This window comes from Macaca fascicularis, chromosome 19 (assembly GCF_037993035.2).
Source record: "Macaca fascicularis isolate 582-1 chromosome 19, T2T-MFA8v1.1".
Taxonomy (NCBI): Eukaryota; Metazoa; Chordata; class Mammalia; order Primates; family Cercopithecidae; genus Macaca; species Macaca fascicularis.
Window position 1 is genome coordinate 52,342,563 of NC_088393.1, and position 18,659 is coordinate 52,361,221.

The window sequence follows — 18,659 nt, forward strand, 5'->3', positions numbered from 1 at the left end:
TTTCAAACTATTTATGCCCTTGTATTTAAATGGAGTTCTTTCAGACCGCATATACTTGGTTCTTGCTTTTTATCCAATCTTACAATCTCTTTTAATTGATGTATTCAGGCCATTAGCATTTCCTATAATTACTGATATAGCTGGATTTCTGTATACCATTATCTTTTTTCCTGTTTGTCTTCCCTGATTTTGTCCCTCTATTACTCCTTTTTCTGCCTTCTTTTGGGTATTTGATTTTTTTTGTTTTGTTTTGTTTTGTTTTCTATTCCATTCATTTTATCTATTAGCTTTTGGCTACATGTCTTTTTTTTTTTTCCCAGTGGTTGCTCCAGGGTTGTAATATACATATCTAATCTTTCACAGTGTATTTAGCATTACTGTTTTACTACTTTTTGTAAAATGCAGATGCCTTACCAACAAATAGTTCCCTTTACTTCCCTACTTTGTTTCATTTGTATATACTACTCTATATAACATAAACCTCTAGTCAAGAAAGTTATAATTTCTATTTAAACAGTCCTGCATATTTTAAAGAGTAGAAAAACAGTATTTTATATTTGCCAAAAAACTTACTATTTCTGGTGCTCTTTCATCATTTCTGAAGTTCCTAGTTTCCATTTAGTATCATTTCTATTCAGCCTAAAGAACTTCCTTTAGTGCTCCTTTTAGCACAGGTGTGGCATTTTTTCCCTTCATTCCTGAAGGACATTTTCCTTGGATATAGAATTTTGTACCGACAACTCCTTTAAGAATCTTAAAGATGATGTTCCAAAGTTTTCTGGCCTCCATGGCTTCCCATGAGAAATCTACATATATCTGAATCATTGTTCTACCAGATATATAATGTGTCATTTTCTCTAGCTGTATTCAAGAATTTTTGTTTATTTTTAATTTTCAGAAGTTTGATTATGATGTATCCAGAAGTGATTTTCTCTGAGTTTATCGTATTTGGTATTCAATGAGTTTCTGGAATCTGTAAATTTATGTCTCTCACCAAATCTGGGCAATTTTCAGCTAGTACTTCCAAATAAACATATCTCTCCTCTCCTCCTGAGACTCCAAAGACAGGAGTATTCGACTTCTGATATCGTCCCACAGGTTCCAAAGGCTCTGCTCGTTTTTTTTTTTTTTTCAATGTTTTTTTCTCTCTGTTGCTTAAATAGCATTTTTATACTAATCTGTCTTCAAGTTCACTGATTCTTTCTTCTGTCATCTCCAGTCTGCTACTGAGCCCATTGAATAATTTTTTTTTTTTACCTCAGATGTTATCTTTTTCATAAAACAAATCTTAATTTCCTAAGAATTCAAATCAGACAAAGTGTTTTCTCTAACTATAATAGATTTAAAGTAGAAATGAACAAGAAAAGGATATCTGGACAATCTCCAAATGTTTGGAAATTAAGCAGCATACTTCTAAGCAACCAATGAAATTAGTTACAAAAGATATTAGATGCAGTGAAGTGGAAATACTTTTTAGAAAATAAATTAGAGCATATTTTAAATGGAATCAAGACTGAAATGCAACATATCAAAATGTAAGAGATACAGCTAAAGCAGGTATTATAAAGAAATGTGTAGCAATGATGCATATATTAGAAAAGAGGTCTTAAAGGCAAACAGAAAAAAGAATATAATAAACCTAAGACAGAAATCAATGACATTGAAAACACAAAAACACTAGACAAATCAAGCCTAGCAAAATACGGCTGGGCCAAATCCAGCCCACTGCTTGTTTTTGTACAGGATGTAAGCTAAGAATTTTACTTTTTAACGGTTGAAAAAAATCCTAAAAAGATTATTTTGTGATGTGACAATTACATGAAACTCAAATTTCAGTGTCCATAAAGTTTTACTGTAACACAGCCATGCTCATTTGTTTATGTACAGCCTATGACTGCTTTTGCATTACAGCAGCAGGGCTATGTAGTTATAACAGAGACCATAGGTAGCACTCTCATTTCTTCATATTGTTGCTAAGCATAATTTAAACCACAGTGACTCAGCATTAGGTTAACTCAATTGGGTTAAATGCCATTAATTGAACAGCATTTCAAGTACCATATGTATTGCTGTACCACTACACTTTAATTTCTGTATTACTAGTACACACTTATCAAGCCAAACAAGGAAAAAAAAAAAAAAAAAACCAGAAAAACAGATTTTGTTACACTTTGAAGGCACAATGGAGGTGAAATATTTTGCTAATGAATTAGATGACAAAGCTTATCATGCTTATTGTGCTTCCTATGCAGTGACAACATATCTATGCTAAAATAATCAGACATATGTCAACACTGTCACACTAAGCACTCATCACAATAGTCTCAATTCACAATAAATGGTCAGAAAAAGTAGAAAATTTTAAATAAAATGTCTCATCAGAGCAGAATTTTTTCACACACCAAAAAAATGAAAATGGGGTAGCAACTACAGTACATTTCGATATTCAGATATTCAGTTTCTTTTCTTTTTTCCTGTTTTAATTAACCACAATCCCAAACTATGTAAGATATTTTCTAATGAGCGAGTACAGAAAATGGTATCAAGAGTGCAACACATTTAAGGCAGATTTGAAAGTCTTTCCATTTCTAATGCAGATCTGCTCAATATGTTTCACATGTAAGTAAACCAGTGGCTTTTATTTGCATTTTAATTGCTAGCACTGGCTATTTTAAAAGACAAACTATTTTTGGATAAAACCAATTTTTCAGACACTAAAATAAATTACACTGAAGCATGCAACCTTTTGAAATCTATTTTTTCATTGTCAATTTAGCGCATCCCATTATTTCAGATCTTAAACATAATTAAATGTCAGAAAATGTCAGTGAGTTATCTTTCAGTAATGATTTGCTAATTATTCCACTTGGGTACTTTAAAAATCTTTAGATACTACAGTCTTTTGTTTTAAGATCTTCAAGTTTGGTAAGTTTAATCGATATTCAGCTTCTATTTCTGCCCCAAGCAAGGAAAGTAATTTACCAGTGATGAGTTAATTAAATCATGTTTGATTGTAGAAGGAAAAAAATGTGTCCAGATAAAATAAATTTGTTTACGATTATTAGACTCTGGGCAAGACCAACTGCTCTAAGAGTTGAGGACAATGGGAACAACATTATGGACCATTAAAATACAAGGGAAATGATTCTGATAAATTTTATTTGGCTCTTGATGATTTCACAGCTGTTACTAATGTTGCTCAGATGTTGTGTATTTAAGGAATCAATGCCAAGTTTGAGGGGTTGAATAATTAGCCTCTAGGAACAGTCTATATGGAACAACCACAGGTGAAAATATTACCGAAGAAGGTGCAAATATTAATTCAGTAAACCTGAGGCAGTTTTAAATGATGTGTTAAAATTGATAGTGGTAAAAGATATGTTGGAGCAGAAAAAGGCAGAGGTTGGATTTATAAAAACGTGTATTTAAAGCCTATGGTTACTCATTGTATTATTCATCAGCAGGTACTCTGCAGAGAATATTTTAATCTATCATGTGCTATTGAACCAGTAATGGCAACAGTGAACTTCATTCAAACTCAAAGATTTAACCATCATCAGTTTCATGAATTTCATGAGAAGTAGAAAAATCCTGACTTGCCCTACCACATGAGAGTTCAATGTCTGAGCAGCAATAAAGTTTTATTGTGATTTTTTTAAAATCTCAAGGCTGAGACTGAAATATTTCTGAGTAAGAACTTCCCTCAAGCGTGAATGACATTGGAAATTAGCTTTAGCTGCAGACTTGATAATGTTTCTTAATGAATTCAACCTAAAATTAGAAGGCAAAACAGTACTTATTTGTGAAGCGTATAGTGTAGGAGAATTATTTCAAAGACAAATTAATGTCTGAATCACAGGTAATGCTAAGCTACTTTACAAATTTCCAGTGCTGTCAAAAGTTGTTATGTCAATTCTCACATAAATTTGTAGCATATATATTATCTGAGCCCAAACTTCAGAATTGTAACAGTGTTTTCAGACCTTGATGCAAGTGCAAAGGACCTTTCCACATTTCAAAGTCCATTTCATTGCACACTGCATAATTCTCCCAACCTTCCACTGGAAGTGATTATTCTGAAATGTAGTGACATACTAAAAGGTAAATATCAAGAGTCTACAAGAATTCTTTAAATGTCTTCTGTATTAGTTTCTATTGCTGCTATAATAAATTACCACAAACTTGGTGACTTAAAATAATGCAATTTATTCTTTATTAGTTATGGAGATCAGAAGTCTAAAATCAGTTTCCTTGGGTTAAAGTCAAGGTGTCAGCAGGACTGGTTGCTTCTCACTGGAATCCATTTCCTTGCCTTTTCTTTTTTTTTTTTTTTTTTTTAATTATTATAATACTTTAAGTTCCAGGGTACATGTGCATAATGTGCAGGTTTGTTACATATGTATACTTGTGCCATGTTGCTGTGCTGCACCCATCAACTCGTCAGCACCCATCAACTCGTCATTTACATCAGGTATAACTCCCAATGCAATCCCTCCCCCCTCCCTCCTCCCCATGATAGGCCCCGGTGTGTGATGTCCCCCTTCCCGAGTCCAAGTGATCTCATTGTTCAGTTCCCACCTATGAGTGAGAACATGTGGTGTTTGGTTTTCTGTTCTTGTGATAGTTTGCTAAGAATGATGGTTTCCAGCTGCATCCATGTCCCTACAAAGGACACAAACTCATCCTTTTTTATGGCTGCATACTATTCCATGGTGTATATGTGCCACATTTTCTTAATCCAGTCTGTCACTGATGGACATTTGGGTTGATTCCAAGTCTTTGCTATTGTGAAGAGTGCCGCAATAAACATACGTGTGCATGTGTCTTTAGAGCAGCATGATTTATAATCCTTTGGGTATATACCCAGTAATGGGATGGCTGGGTCATATGGTACATCTAGTTCTAGATCCTTGAGGAATCGCCATACTGTTTTCCATAATGGTTGAACTAGTTTACAATCCCACCAACAGTGTAAAAGTGTTCCTATTTCTCCACATCCTCTCCAGCACCTGAGGCTGCTGGAATTCCTTGGCTTATGGCTGCAGCACTCCAATTTCTGCTTCTGTTAATCATGTCACTTTCTTCTAACTGTGATCCTTCTGCTTTTCTCTTATAAGAATCCTTGTAATTACACTGGGCCCAACCAGATAATCCAGGATAACCTACGCATCTTAAAATCCATAAGTTTAATCACACCAGTAAATCTCTCATACCATGTGAAGTAACATTCACAAGCTCTGGAAATTAGGATATGAATATATTTAGGGAGTTATTATTCAGTTTACCACATCTTTCAACTCATTAATATTCACAATTGAAATCATTTGCTTGTGGATTAGTATCAGTACTTGGTAGGACCTATTTGTTTAAAAAAGTTCTTTTCAAAGATAAAATACATAAAATCTCATTACAAGTCAGCATTAACAGATGAACATTTACAGTCAATTTTGATGACAGGGAATAGCAACCTTGAACTTCAATTAAGTTGTACTCAATCATTATATCTTAAATTTTGTCAATTAAAGTTTCCTTTCATTATATAAATACCTAAATAATGGTACTGATATTTCTAGTTAACTGGAAAAACGGAAATATTTACAGTCTGGGCCTAAAAAAACAGGTTTGCTGGCTCCTGGACAAAATTAATTCAACCCACAGGGGGTTCTTTGCAAAGACTAGTAAAAATTAAACTCCAGATGAAGAACAAAAAAGACACAAATTACCAAAATCGAGAATGAAAGAAGAGATATCACTACAGACTTAACAGGCATTAGAAACATAAATGAATTCACATTAATGAATTCAAAGTGATACATGAAATGGTTTAATTCCTTCAAAGACACAAACACAAAATACTGATGAGAGAAATCAAAGAGAAAAGTGGAAAAAATCACTCACAATTCTACATACTGCATTGATTCGTTCATGTGATGTTACAGAAAAGGCAATGGGGTTGGGGAGTAAACCAGGGGTTTCCAGGGGTTAAGAGTTGGGGAAGAGTTTGACTACAAAAAGGTACCACAAGGGCATGTTTCTGGGCATTCTAGTGAATCTTGATTGTGGTGGTGAAGTCTACATGACAATGCAATTGCCAAAACTCAGAAATGTACACCAAAAAGAATAAATTCTCCATAAGTAGATAAGTTAAACAACAAATGTTAAAAAATTAAATAAGGCTGTTCTACAGGTAGTTGTCAAACTTTTAAGTGCACAACAATCACCAGCTCCAGTAAAAGTGAAGCAGAAAAAGCATTTGACAAAATACAACATCCACTCATGACAGAACTTTCGCAGACTAAAAATATAATGGAACTTATAAAAATGCTTTCCCCTATGATCAGAAACAAGGCAGAGATGTGTACTCTTGACATACCTATTCAACACTGTACTGAAAATCAGCCAGTGTAGTGAGGCAAGGAAAAGATTAGATTAGAAAGGAATACAGATTAGAAAGGAAGAAGTCAAACTGACCCTATTAATAATACACAACATGTGTCTCTACGGAAAATCCCAAGGAATCTACCAAAAAACAAAAATTTCTAGTGAGTATAGCAACGCCAGAGAATACAAGGTCAATGCATAAAAATCAGGTGTATTTCTATACACTAACAATGTACAACTGGAAACCAAAATTTTTATTTTTTTATTATTACTATTATTTTTGAAACGGAGTCTTGCTCTGTTGCCCAGGCTGGAGTGCAGTGGCCCAATCTCGGCTCACTGCAAGCTCCGCCTCCCGGGTTCACGCCATTCTCCTGCCTCAGCCTCCCGAGTAGCTGGGACTACAGGCGACCATCACCAGTACCAGCTAATTTTTTTGTATTTTTTAGTGGAGATGGGGTTTCACCATGTTAGCCAGGATGGTCTCGATCTCCTGACCTCGTGATCCACCTGCCTCAGCCTCCCAAAGTGCTGGGATTACAGGCGTGAGCCACTGCACCCGGCCGGAAACCAAAATTTTAAAACAATATGATTTAAAATAGCTCTAGAAGAATAAATTATATATTATGTAATGTAACATATGTCTAAACAAAACGTGTAGATCTATATTCAGAAAATCATGAAACACTAATGCAAGAAATTAAAGAACACTTAAATGAAGGGACATGTTATATTCATGAACTGGAAAACTCAATGTGATAAACACAGATCTACTGATTTAACACAATGTCAATGAAAATCCCAGCTAAATATTTGGTAGATGTAAATAAGCCAATTCTAAAATGCATATGGAAAGGCAAAGGAACCAGAATCGCTAAAAACAATTTTGGAAAAAAAGAATAAATTGGGAGGAATCAAACTATCCAGTCTTAAGATTTACTATCAAGCTACAGTAAATATGATATCTTGGTACTGGTGAAGAGATATACACATAGATCAATTTAGCAGAACACGGTACAGAAATAAACCCGAACAAGTGGTGTTGGGGTGGTTGGTCATTCATATGTAAAGAAATATACCCCAACTTAACCATCACGTATTATAAAAAAGTTAACTCAAAATGGATCACAGATTTAAGTGTGAAACCGTAAAACTTCTAGAACAAGAGAAAATCTTCATGACCTGCGGCTAGGCAGGCTTCTTAGAGATGACATCAAAAGCACAATCCAAAAAAGATAACATTGATAAATCAGATGTCATTAAAATTAGAAACTTTTGTAAAGACACTATTAAGAGAATGAAAAGACAAGCTACAGGCTGAGAAGAAATATTTGCAAATCACACATCCAACAAAGGACTTACATCCAGAATATATAAATAGCTCTCAAAAATCAACAATAGGAAAAATATAACCCAATGTAAAACTGGGCAAAGCATGCATACAGACACTACAGCAAAGAAGATATAAGGATGGCAGAGAAACAACAACAACAAAAAGAAATATCTGCTGAACACCATTAGCCATTAGGGAAAAGTAAATTAAAGTCACAATGCTTAGAATGGCTAAAATTTTTTTAAAAATAAGAAAAATACTAAGTGCTGATGAAGATGTAAATAAACTGGAACTTTACATCATTAGTGGGAATGCAAAATGGTACAGATACTACAGTTTGGCAGTTTCTTAAACATACATTTCCCATATGACTCAGTAACCCCACTCCTGGCTTCATACCCTACAGAAATAAGCACAAAAAACTGTACATGAATGTTTATATCAGCTCTCTTCATAAATGCCAAAAAGTAGGGGAAAAAGTCTATCAACCAGTGAATAGATAAACTGTGATATATGCATAAAGTGGATACTTCTGTTAAACAGAAGTAAACAGAAATGAAGTATTGATACATACAACAACTTGGATGAATGTCAAGAGCAATTTGCTAAGTAAAAGAATCAGGTCTCAAATTTTACATACAGCATCAGTTCATTTACATGACATTCTCAAAAAGACAAAAATAGAGTTTTAGTGGTGATGGTAGTTGCCAGTGGTTACAGATATGGTGAGGGGTGATTATGAGGGAAGACATGAGGGGAGTTTTTGGGGTGATGGAACTGTTCTTTTTCTGACTATGGTAGTTGTTATACAAACTATACCTGTGTTGTAATAGAATTGTACACCAAAAATAACAAAATAGCCAATTTTACTGTAGAAACATTTTTTAAAAACTTGTTTTAAAAACCTGGAAACACGACCTTAGTTATAAGGCATGGTCTATAAATGTTATCATTTCTAACAACTGGTTTCTTAGGAAATTTTTTTTAGATTATCAAAACATAACCAATCATTGTTCTTCAACTCTTCAATACTCTGAAATAGTTGGTGGATTCTATAACCTACCAATATTCAGTGAGATTAAGGAATATCTCCAGGGGTTATTCCTATTCTATTTTGATACCTAAGTCCAATTCTACACTGCAAATCCTTGATGCCAGCTGTCTGTTGAGTAGCTACTCTAACCATAAACCTTTAACAACCTTGTACGGTGTACTGGGCACACAAAGGAAAATATGACATGGTCCCAGAAATAGAAGAACTTTCAGTGTATAGATATAGATACAGAGAAATAAGAAACAAAGAGTTACAAGACTTAGGCAAGGCAGACTCTATACTGGAACACAAAATTCATCACCATCCTTCTCCAAGATACAACTCTCTTGCATCCCCTAGCTTTCCCAAGTAAGGACCATTCTGTAAGCTGCAACGAATGAAAACCTTAGAGTAGCTGCTGGCATTTCCCTTTCACGGTCTTGGATATAAGCAATTTATGATCCTCAATGTTTGACAATTATGACAATCAATCAAACAATATTATACTAAGTCGATGTTAGAGATTTGCTTTAAAATACGGAAACAAAAAAATAGGGACGGGGCGTTGATACAAGATTGGCAAATGTTAACAAGGGTTGAAGCTGGGTGATGCTTCCACAGAATTATTTTAGTCATATTACATTTGGCTATGCTTATAAATTTCCGTAGTAAAAACTTAAGGGAAAATTAAAGCTATGAAGCTTATTTGGTTAAACATGGGTAAAAATTCAAAAAGAAGTCTACCGAAGAGGAAAATATTGAAATATTAATATTGTTATTGTTATAGCCTGTGGTTAGCATAATTAATTTTTTTCTTTTACACTTTCTATACTTTCTTAATCTTTTACAATATGCAATCATTTATATAATTAGAATGTGAACCATAAATATTTCAAGTAAAATTAAATTACAGATAACTAAAACAACATCAAAAATTCAAAGCTCATTAACCTTGCTTTCAGGGTCCTCTAGAAAAATCCAAACATGGCCGGGCGCGGTGGCTCACGCCTGTAATCCCAGCACTTTGGGAGGCCGAGGCGGGCGGATCACAAGGTCAGGAGATCGAGACCACGGTGAAACCCCGTCTCTACTAAAAATACAAAAATTTAGCCGGGCGCGGTGGCGGGCGCCTGTAGTCCCAGCTACTCCGGAGGCTGAGGCAGGAGAATGGTATAAACCCGGGAGGCGGAGCTTGCAGTGAGCCGAGATCATGCCACTGCACTCCAACCTGGGGGACAGAGCGAGACTCCGTCTCAAAAAAAAAAAAAAGAAAAAAGAAAAATCCAAACATGTCTTCTGAAGCTGATACTAAACACATCAAGAACTAAAGCAATGGATGGAAACTATTTGAATTCAAATCCCAGCTCAGGCTCTTACCACCTGGGTGACCTAAACCAGCCTATGCTCTGTGTCTGCTTATCTTTAAGATGAAAATGGTAGTACCCAACCCAGCCTCAAAGGGCTCTTGTGAGGATTAAATACGTTAATTCATATCAAACTCTTAGAATAATCAACACTAAATGTTTAAATACTGTCTTTATTACTCATACCCAAGTACTCCCTCATCCGTTTCTGCATTTATTGAACAAATATCAGGGCATCTTCGAGCAGAATTTCCCAAGGAATGAAGGAAATATCGTCTCCCCTGGAAAGAAAGGATGATAAGTACTACTCAGGTGAGACTCCGCTGCCAAGTGCCAAAGGATCATTCCCTCCTTCTCCCTGCAGCCTTTTTCAAGAAGTGAAGGCTAAAGAAGGAAAGGAGGATGGGAGAAATCAGCACTCCTGCATGAATTACAGCGGACTACCCAGACAGCCGGGAGTGAACCTCTCCTAAAGAAAAATCTCTCACTGATCAGAAAAGGGCCAGGGATACTCTGCAGCTGGAGCTCTGACCCCATCCTGGGTTCACAGACGCTTTCGGGGAACTGAGTGCTTCTCAGAAAATGAAAAAGTGCTAATAACAAGAGACCCATCTTTTACCATCTGTCAGGCTCTGTTCTCTTTTTATTTAACTCTCAAAAGAACTCCATTAGATAGATATTAGTACCATTTTTAAGAAAAAGAAACATAGGCAGAGAGATTAAGATATGCGCCTGTTATTACACTGCTATTAAGTGGCAGAGCTGGCTGATGGCCAGGGGAAAGGGCTGGGGGAGTACAGAACCCAGGAGATCCCCAGTCCCTGCGATGTAGGATCCTGAACTCCCAGCGCTAAGTGGGGATGCGCCAGCCGCCCCACACTGGAGAAGGCTCATTCAAAGAAAACACAAATCCCGCCCTTCGCCGCAAGTGGATTCTCCTCCCCTAGAGCGACTGCCCGGTTGCTACGGGCCCCCAGCAAAAGGAACATCAGTATGGACAGAAGGAGCAGGACGCAGGGCGGGGAGGGCTCACCTTTCTGGGAGGAACGAAGGCCGCGGCCTAGCGTACCTGGGGCGGAAGTGGCTCTGCCTGCAGAGACCTCCTGGACTACGCTTCCCAGAATTCCCGACGGGATCAGGGAGCCGGCCTCAGCCTCCTAGAGCGGAAGTTACCCGACTACACGGGGCTCCCAAACTACACTTCCCAGAATTCCTAGAATAACTCTCCACCTCTCTGCCTGCCTGGGACGCAAGTGCAGGCTGCCAAGCTGACAGCCTGGATCATATTTCGCATGTGCGGGTCCCAAAGGAATTCCTTAACTTCCCCTTCCCGGAACCGAAATGCTTCCAAAGACAGAGAGCTCGAATATATGTTTCTCTGTTTTCCCCAGCGGACCGTGCATGAAAGGCGCCTTTCCTGGCGCGTGTGTCTCTGACCCTGTGGATCTTATGGACAATTCCCGGAATTTCTTGCAGGGCAGCACTTCCCCTTAAGTCGTCTCTTTCTCGTTTGGATAGTCAGTATTTGTATAGTTATTATTCTCTTTTGGTTAGCCGTCTAATTTTCTACTGCTAGTCCAGCTCTACTGCCTTCCCCCTAGAGTTTGAATTTATTTTTTCTTCAAACGCGACACAAACCCAAATAAACTCAACCAAATCGGACTTTATCTACCTACCAACCAAGAAAATATCCCATAAAGGAGAGAACGGAGAAGCTTGCAATACAGGAAGAAAAAAAAAAGAATTACAGAATGGAAGCGATGTGTGCGCTAAAAATGCAGGTACTGAAAGGAAATTGGGCTGACTTGTACTGGACACCGAATTTAAGGAATACAGGATCTCAACCTTTCTTTGGATTACTTTTTTATTCCATTTTGGTGTGGACGCGTCTGAAACTGATAGTGCTGTTGCTACCTACCATACTGTGTTTGTTGATCCACAAGAACGTAGATGCCAAGAATCCACAAAAAACAGATGCAGCCGTTGATGAGGCCGTAAGCAGAAACAGCAAATGGTTCCCACGTTTCCTCTGCTTTAACTACTGATGATGAAATGCCAGTCATAAGGCAAATGGAAGGGCTGTAGTGATACAGATAAAATGTTATTATTATGAGAAGGGATAAGTCCCTTGTAAAATCTTGAAATTTTTTTCTTCTTTGAGAAAAATCTATCACCTATTTTCACCCTGCTGTTGATCTAGCCAACACTGTAAGTTGTCTCATGTAGGACAGGATGATTTAGGGAGGACCGTAAAGGGGTTGACTCAATCAAGAAAAGGAAGGTGAAAATAAAAAGACGTAACGACCAATCTTTGAAAATGCTCGGTGGCTTAAAAGACACTATTAAGAGATGAGACTATCTGATTCTTAACAACTCCTTTCCAAGGAAATGTTTTTGAAAATACATATGGTTTACCTATTAAAGAGGATCAATCTGATAATAGGTGAGGTTTTTGTTTTTTTTTTTTGATAAAATGAAAGGGAAATTTAAAAATACAAGGGACAGAATAATATTTTGTGTAATTCCACTTCCAGTAATAATAAAACTAGTGATTTGGAACAAACATCTGGCAGATGAAAAGTTAGCAAACTTTTTAAATGTCAAAAGGCATCAAAAGACAAGATAATGGAGAAATGGTGGGTCAAAATTCAGAAACAGTTGGGACAGTCATGCATTTGGGCTACTTTTCTCCTGGGAATGAATGGTCTAGTCTAGGATCTGAAAAGCCTAGAAGCTCTGCAGCAATTTTGACACCTATGTGAAGCTGGGGGAACAAAAGATTCTAGCAAAAACTAAAATGCACATCTTTTCAAGCACGCATAAGATTTGTACAAATGAGTAAAATGATACGGGATTTCAAAATACTGAAATACTAAATGTGTTTTTGAATACAATGAAATTTGGCTAGAAATCAATAAAAACACAACTAAATGATTCATGTGTGCATTTAATAAATATTGTCTCATCTCCAAACCAACCATTTTTCACTCTGCTTTACAGGGCTGGAATGGCGGAATCTGCAGCCAATCTTTCCCTACCTCCACACCCCCCATCTGGTTCTGTGTTCGGCAACTATTAGCAGAAGAGTATAGGGGTGGTGGGGGCAGGGAGATATACTATATCCTGTGCCTGCCAGTCAACAGTACTTTTTCTTGTAGCAGCTGCCTAATTTGCAGTTTTTCTAACACTTGAATAACCAATTTCATCATGGCTCCTTGTAAACATTATTAAACAACTTCCCAAAGACTGATCCTTAGTTGTCTAAGTCCTGAAACTGCAGGGCCCTGCTTCTGAGCTCAGAGACAGCAGAACCAGCCGAACACTGGCCTCTCCTCAGAGGCCTGAGTTTCAGAAGAGCATGACCTTCCTCTAGACTTCTAAGTTTTAGTAATTCCTGTCTCTTCACTTTGTTTCCACAGACCTCAGGTGGTTGCTGCTTGCTGCAGGTGCTACTTCCAGCAGTTGCTACTTGTATCATATATTAGAGTTCTTTTTCTGCTCTTTCAGAAATCTAGCTACCAACTCTGTAATACATGAATTTTTCTTTTCAAATAATTGGTAAGGTTTCTATCTCCTCAGTGGACCCTAAATTATAAACTGTGTTTGGAAATTAATTAAAGCACTTTTAAGTAAGCCACAGATAAAAGAGTATGGCATTGAAATCTGGTGTCATCGGTGAATTCTACCAAATATTTAAAGAAGAAATCATGTTCATCTTAAAATTATTCCTGAGAATAACAAAATAGGAAACACTTTCCAACTAACTTTATGAGGCCACTATAATAACACTGACACAATTTGTGAGAGGCTTCATTAGAATAGAAAAATGACAGGTCTGGCTGGGCGCGGTGACTCATGCCTGTAATCCCAGCACTTTGGGAGACAGAGGCAGGCGGATCACGAGGTCAGATCAAGACCATCCTAATACAGTGAAACCCCGTCTCTACTAAAAATGCAAAAAAAAAAAAAAAAAAAAAAATTGGGGGGGCATGGTGGCACGCACCTGTAGTCCCAGCTACTCCGGAGGCTGAGGCAGGAGAATCACTTGAACCCGGGAGGCGGAGATTGCAGTAAGCTGAAATGGTGCCACTGCACTCTAGCACTCTAGCCTGGGTGATAGAGCGAGACTCCATCTCAAGAAAAAAAGAAAAAAGAAAGAGATAAAAAGAAAATGACAGGTCTATCTCATCATAAATACTAACTTGCAAAAATCCTGAACAAAATGTCGCCAACAATATATAACAGGGTAACACATCATGACCTAGGTATCAAAAACTGAAAAAAAGAGTTTGATTAAATTCATCACCCATTCATCACGAGAAAATTTAGGCAACTAAGCAATAATAAAGATCTACAAAAATGGCAACAAATATCAAAAGGAACAGTGAAATATTGAAAATATTTCCTCTACGATGGGGAAGAAAATAATGATGTTCACCCCAACCATTTCTACTAAATACCACATTTGCTTCTTTATCCTTCAATCTTGCCAACTAATCTAATTAATTTTAATAATTTATGCGTAGATCTTTTGAATTTTACATGCACTCTCATGTTGACTTCAGAACTGCAACAAATGTGGCACTGCAGCGCCATGGGAACAGGGCAAATATTCAATACATGTTGCTGTTAAATTGAGTATTGTGAAATAAAACTGAAATTGAACTATACCTCCGACTATATGCAACAATCTAAGGCTGGTGGATTGTAGAGCCCTATTTGAAAAGCATTTCTTATGACACTTTAAATCTACTCAGTGTATAAACCCATAAGAAATGTGTACCAAAATACACATATAAGAATGTACATACAGCATCATTCATCACAATAACTTGCTGAGAATACTCCAGATGTCTATCGATGATAGTATGGATAAATATTTTTGTTATTTACACAAGGTAAGAGCAAGGACATTGAACAAACTTTAGCTGTACATGCAACACCATGATTACTCCCATAAATATGTTGAGCAAAATAACTAGACAAACCCAGTAGATGCAGTGTGATTCCATTGGTACAAAGTTCACTAGACATGCAAAATTCATCTGTAGGATGATTTTGGACATTTAAATAGTAAAAATATAAAGAAAAGCAAGGGAATCTTAAAACTTAGGGTAGTGGTTTCTTTTCATGGGGAAGAAAGCATCATGATGCTGTGAGAGTGGGGTTTTTGCAATTCTACCATGCTTCATTTTTTGTTGTGGGGGGTGATTATACAGCTTTGTTCATTTTATGTTCATGCTTTCACATGTATATTTATGATTTTAGACACTTTTCTGAATGTGAGTGACATTTAAATCTGTAAAAAAAAAAAAATGATATATGACCAACAAACTGTGGTACATCAATACAATCAAGTATTATTCAGCCATAACAAGAAATCAGATATGAAGTTATGAAAACACATGGAATAACCTTAAATGCATATTGTTAATGGAAAGAAGCTAATCTGTCAAAGCTACATACTGTAATTCAATTATATGATAATCTGGAAAAGGCAAAACTAAAGGTCAGTAAAGTTATCAGTGGTTGTTAGAGGTTCAGGGGTGGGAGATTGATTGGTAGAGCACAAGGTATTTTTAAGCAGTGACACTATTCTGTATGATATGGTATGGTGGATACAGGATATTATGCTTTGTCAAAACCCATGGAATGTACAACACAAAGAGTAAGCCCTAATGTAAACCACAGACTTTAGTTAGTAATAATGTATCGATATTGGTTCATTAGTTGTAATAAATATGTCACACACACGCAAGATGCAAATAATGGAAGAAACTGGGCAGGGGAAAGGAGAGTATATGGGAAATATTAATACTTTCTCTGCAATTTTTCTGTAAACCTAAAACTGCTCTTAAAATAAAGTCTATTTTTAAAAATCAATGATATGCTTCAAAGGAAACTGAATACATGGCATAGAACTTTTTTCAGAACTTAGAGGCGAGGGCTAAAAATAATGAGAAACTCTATAATGAATATAAGCATATTGATCAGGTGTATCTTATAAGCTAATGAGAAAAAATGAGGATTAGAGAAGGAAGCAGATGGTAACAAATAAATCATTAAGAGAGAATAAACAATTTATCCTCATGGGCAAAATCACATATTGGAAGGAGGAGAAGAAGCTGGAGGAGAAAGGGGAGGAAGGCGAGGGTGTGTAGGAGAAGGAGAAATAGGAGGAGGAAGAGTAAGAGTAAAAGGAGGAAGAGACTTGTAGAGATGCAGTTGTACACATTGAGAAATTTTTTAACGGCAAGGCTGAAGAATAAAGAATTGAGTCAATTCAAAGGAATGAAAAAATAAGCTTTGCATTTTAATTATTGTCTGCAACATTAAAAGTAGTAATATAAAAATAATCTATGGAATTTTGAGAAGAAAAGATTGATCCATGGTCAGAGAATGTTTTGTTCATGTGCTGTATTCTTGGCATACAAGATTCAATTGTGAATCACTTCTAAATTATTTCTGGAAAATATTCTTCAAGAAATATTACAAGCCTTTGGCAACAACACAGATAAAACTTCCACAGACTGTCTTCCTAGTTTGTTTACATAGAACTGCGGAATAAAATGTGAACATAAAAATATTTATTTGAACAGGAGAATGTTTGAGGGCATACATATTAAAAATAAAGGCCGGGTGCGGTGGCCCACGCCTGTAATCCCAGCACTGTGGGAGGCCGAGGTGGGTGGATCATGAGGTCAGGAGATCGAGACCATCCTGTCTAACACGGTGAAACCCGGTCTTTACTAAAAATACAAAAAAATTAGCCAGACATTGTGGCGGGCGCCTGTAGTCCCAGCTACTCAGGAGGCTGAGGCAGAAGAATGGCATAAACCCAGGAGGCAGAGTCTGCAGTGAGCCAAGATGGCACCACTGCACTCCAGCCTGGGTGATAGAGCGAGACTCTGTCTCAAAATAAATAAATAAATAATACATAAAATAAAAGAAAAAGAAAAAAACAAACCATATCATTTATTTATTCCATTATATCCCCCACTACCCACTCTCATTTTCTCCCCTGCTGCATCAGTAGCCAGGTGGATCTGTTTAACGTGTGTCTGTTGCTGGTATGTCTTTTTGGCAAAATGTATGGAATTTTGGAGATATATATATATATATATAGTTATATATATATAGTTATATATATATATATATATAGTGTTACAAAACTCTTTTAAAATTTTTCACTCAAAATTATGTTTTTCTCAATAGTTTACTACAAAAAAAATTTTTTTGAGACAGGGTCTCAGCTTGTCACCTAGGCTGGAGTGCATTGGCATGATCACAGTTCACTGTGGCCTTGACCACCTGGGCTCAAGCCATCTTCCCATCTCAGCTTCCAAAGTAGCTGGGAGTATAGGTGTGCCCAACCACACCTGGCTAATTTTTTTTTTTTTTTTTTTTTTTGCAAAGATGGGGTCCCACTATGTTGCCCAGCTGGTCTCAAGCTCCTGGCCTCAAGTGATCCTCCCACCTTGGCCTCCCAAAGTGCTGGCATTACAGGCAGAAGCCACTGTGCCTAGCCCTGAAATTGTATAACATAAAGAAGAGTTGGAAGAATTATACAGTAGTCACCCATATATTCTCAGCTTAGATTCTAAAATTGGCAACATTTATGTCTTAGCCATCCATCTAGCTATTTTACTTATCACTTATCCATCAGAACATTAACATTACCCCTACAAATTCCCTCATGACACTTCCCAGTCAGTCTCTAACTCCTTCCCCCAGTGGCAACCACCGTTCTACTTTTCCACCATAAATTTTACCAATTTTAGAATATGAAATATATGGAACCATACAGTAAGTATTCTTCTGCATTACAATTCTTTGAGCATAGTGTTTTTAAGATCCATCCATGTTGATGCACATATCAGTCATTTGATCCTTTTTATTACTGAGTGATGTTCTATTACATGAATATATGTCTTTGGAAACTTACTTACATTTTAATTGTTTAAATATTTTTATGAATAAAGATCCTGCAGCATACTTATAAAAGTCTTTTTGCAGGCATATGCCTTCTTTTCTCTGGAATAAATATCTATGATTAGAATTGCTTGATGTGTTTAACTGCTTAAGAAACCACCAGATCATCTCCCAAAAGATTAATTTTACACTGCCTCCCAAAATATATGCAATTTCCGATTGTTTTGAATCCTAACAAGCATTTGCTGTTATCTGTAAATTTCTTTCTTTTTTTTTTTTTGAGACGGAGTTTCACTCTTGTCATGCAGGCTGAAGTGCAGTGGCATGATCTTGGCTCACTGCAACCACTGCCTCCTGGGTTCAAGTGATGCCTCAGCCTCCCGAGTAGCTGGGATTACAGGCACCTGCCACCATGCCTAGCTAATTTTTGTATTTTTAGTAGAGATGGGGTTTCTCCATGTTGGCCAGGCTAGTCTTGAACTCCTGACCTTGGATGATCTGCCCACCTCGGCCTCCCAACGTGCTGTGATTACAGGTGTGAGCCACTGCGCCTGGCCTGTTATCAGTATTTTTAATATCTGCCATTCTGGTGGTTGTGTAGTTGTATCTCTCTGAA

At 36.9% G+C, this 18,659-nt stretch overlaps 1 protein-coding gene across 6 annotated transcripts in view; it reads right to left on the bottom strand.

Annotated features, from left to right (window-relative positions):
- ZNF112 (zinc finger protein 112) overlaps positions 1–12,190 on the bottom strand; it is a 32,899-nt gene extending 20,709 nt beyond the window's left edge. For 5 of the 6 annotated variants that reach the window (XM_005589523.5, XM_005589519.5, XM_074023852.1 and 2 more), the window contains exon 1: positions 11,145–11,199. The gene's annotated coding sequence lies outside the window, so the exon portion shown is untranslated. Of the gene's footprint in view, positions 1–11,144; positions 11,200–12,029 lie in introns of those variants that run through there. The other variant, XM_065534576.2, reaches the window with a different exon arrangement.
- Between the last annotated feature and the right edge of the window lie 6,469 nt (positions 12,191–18,659).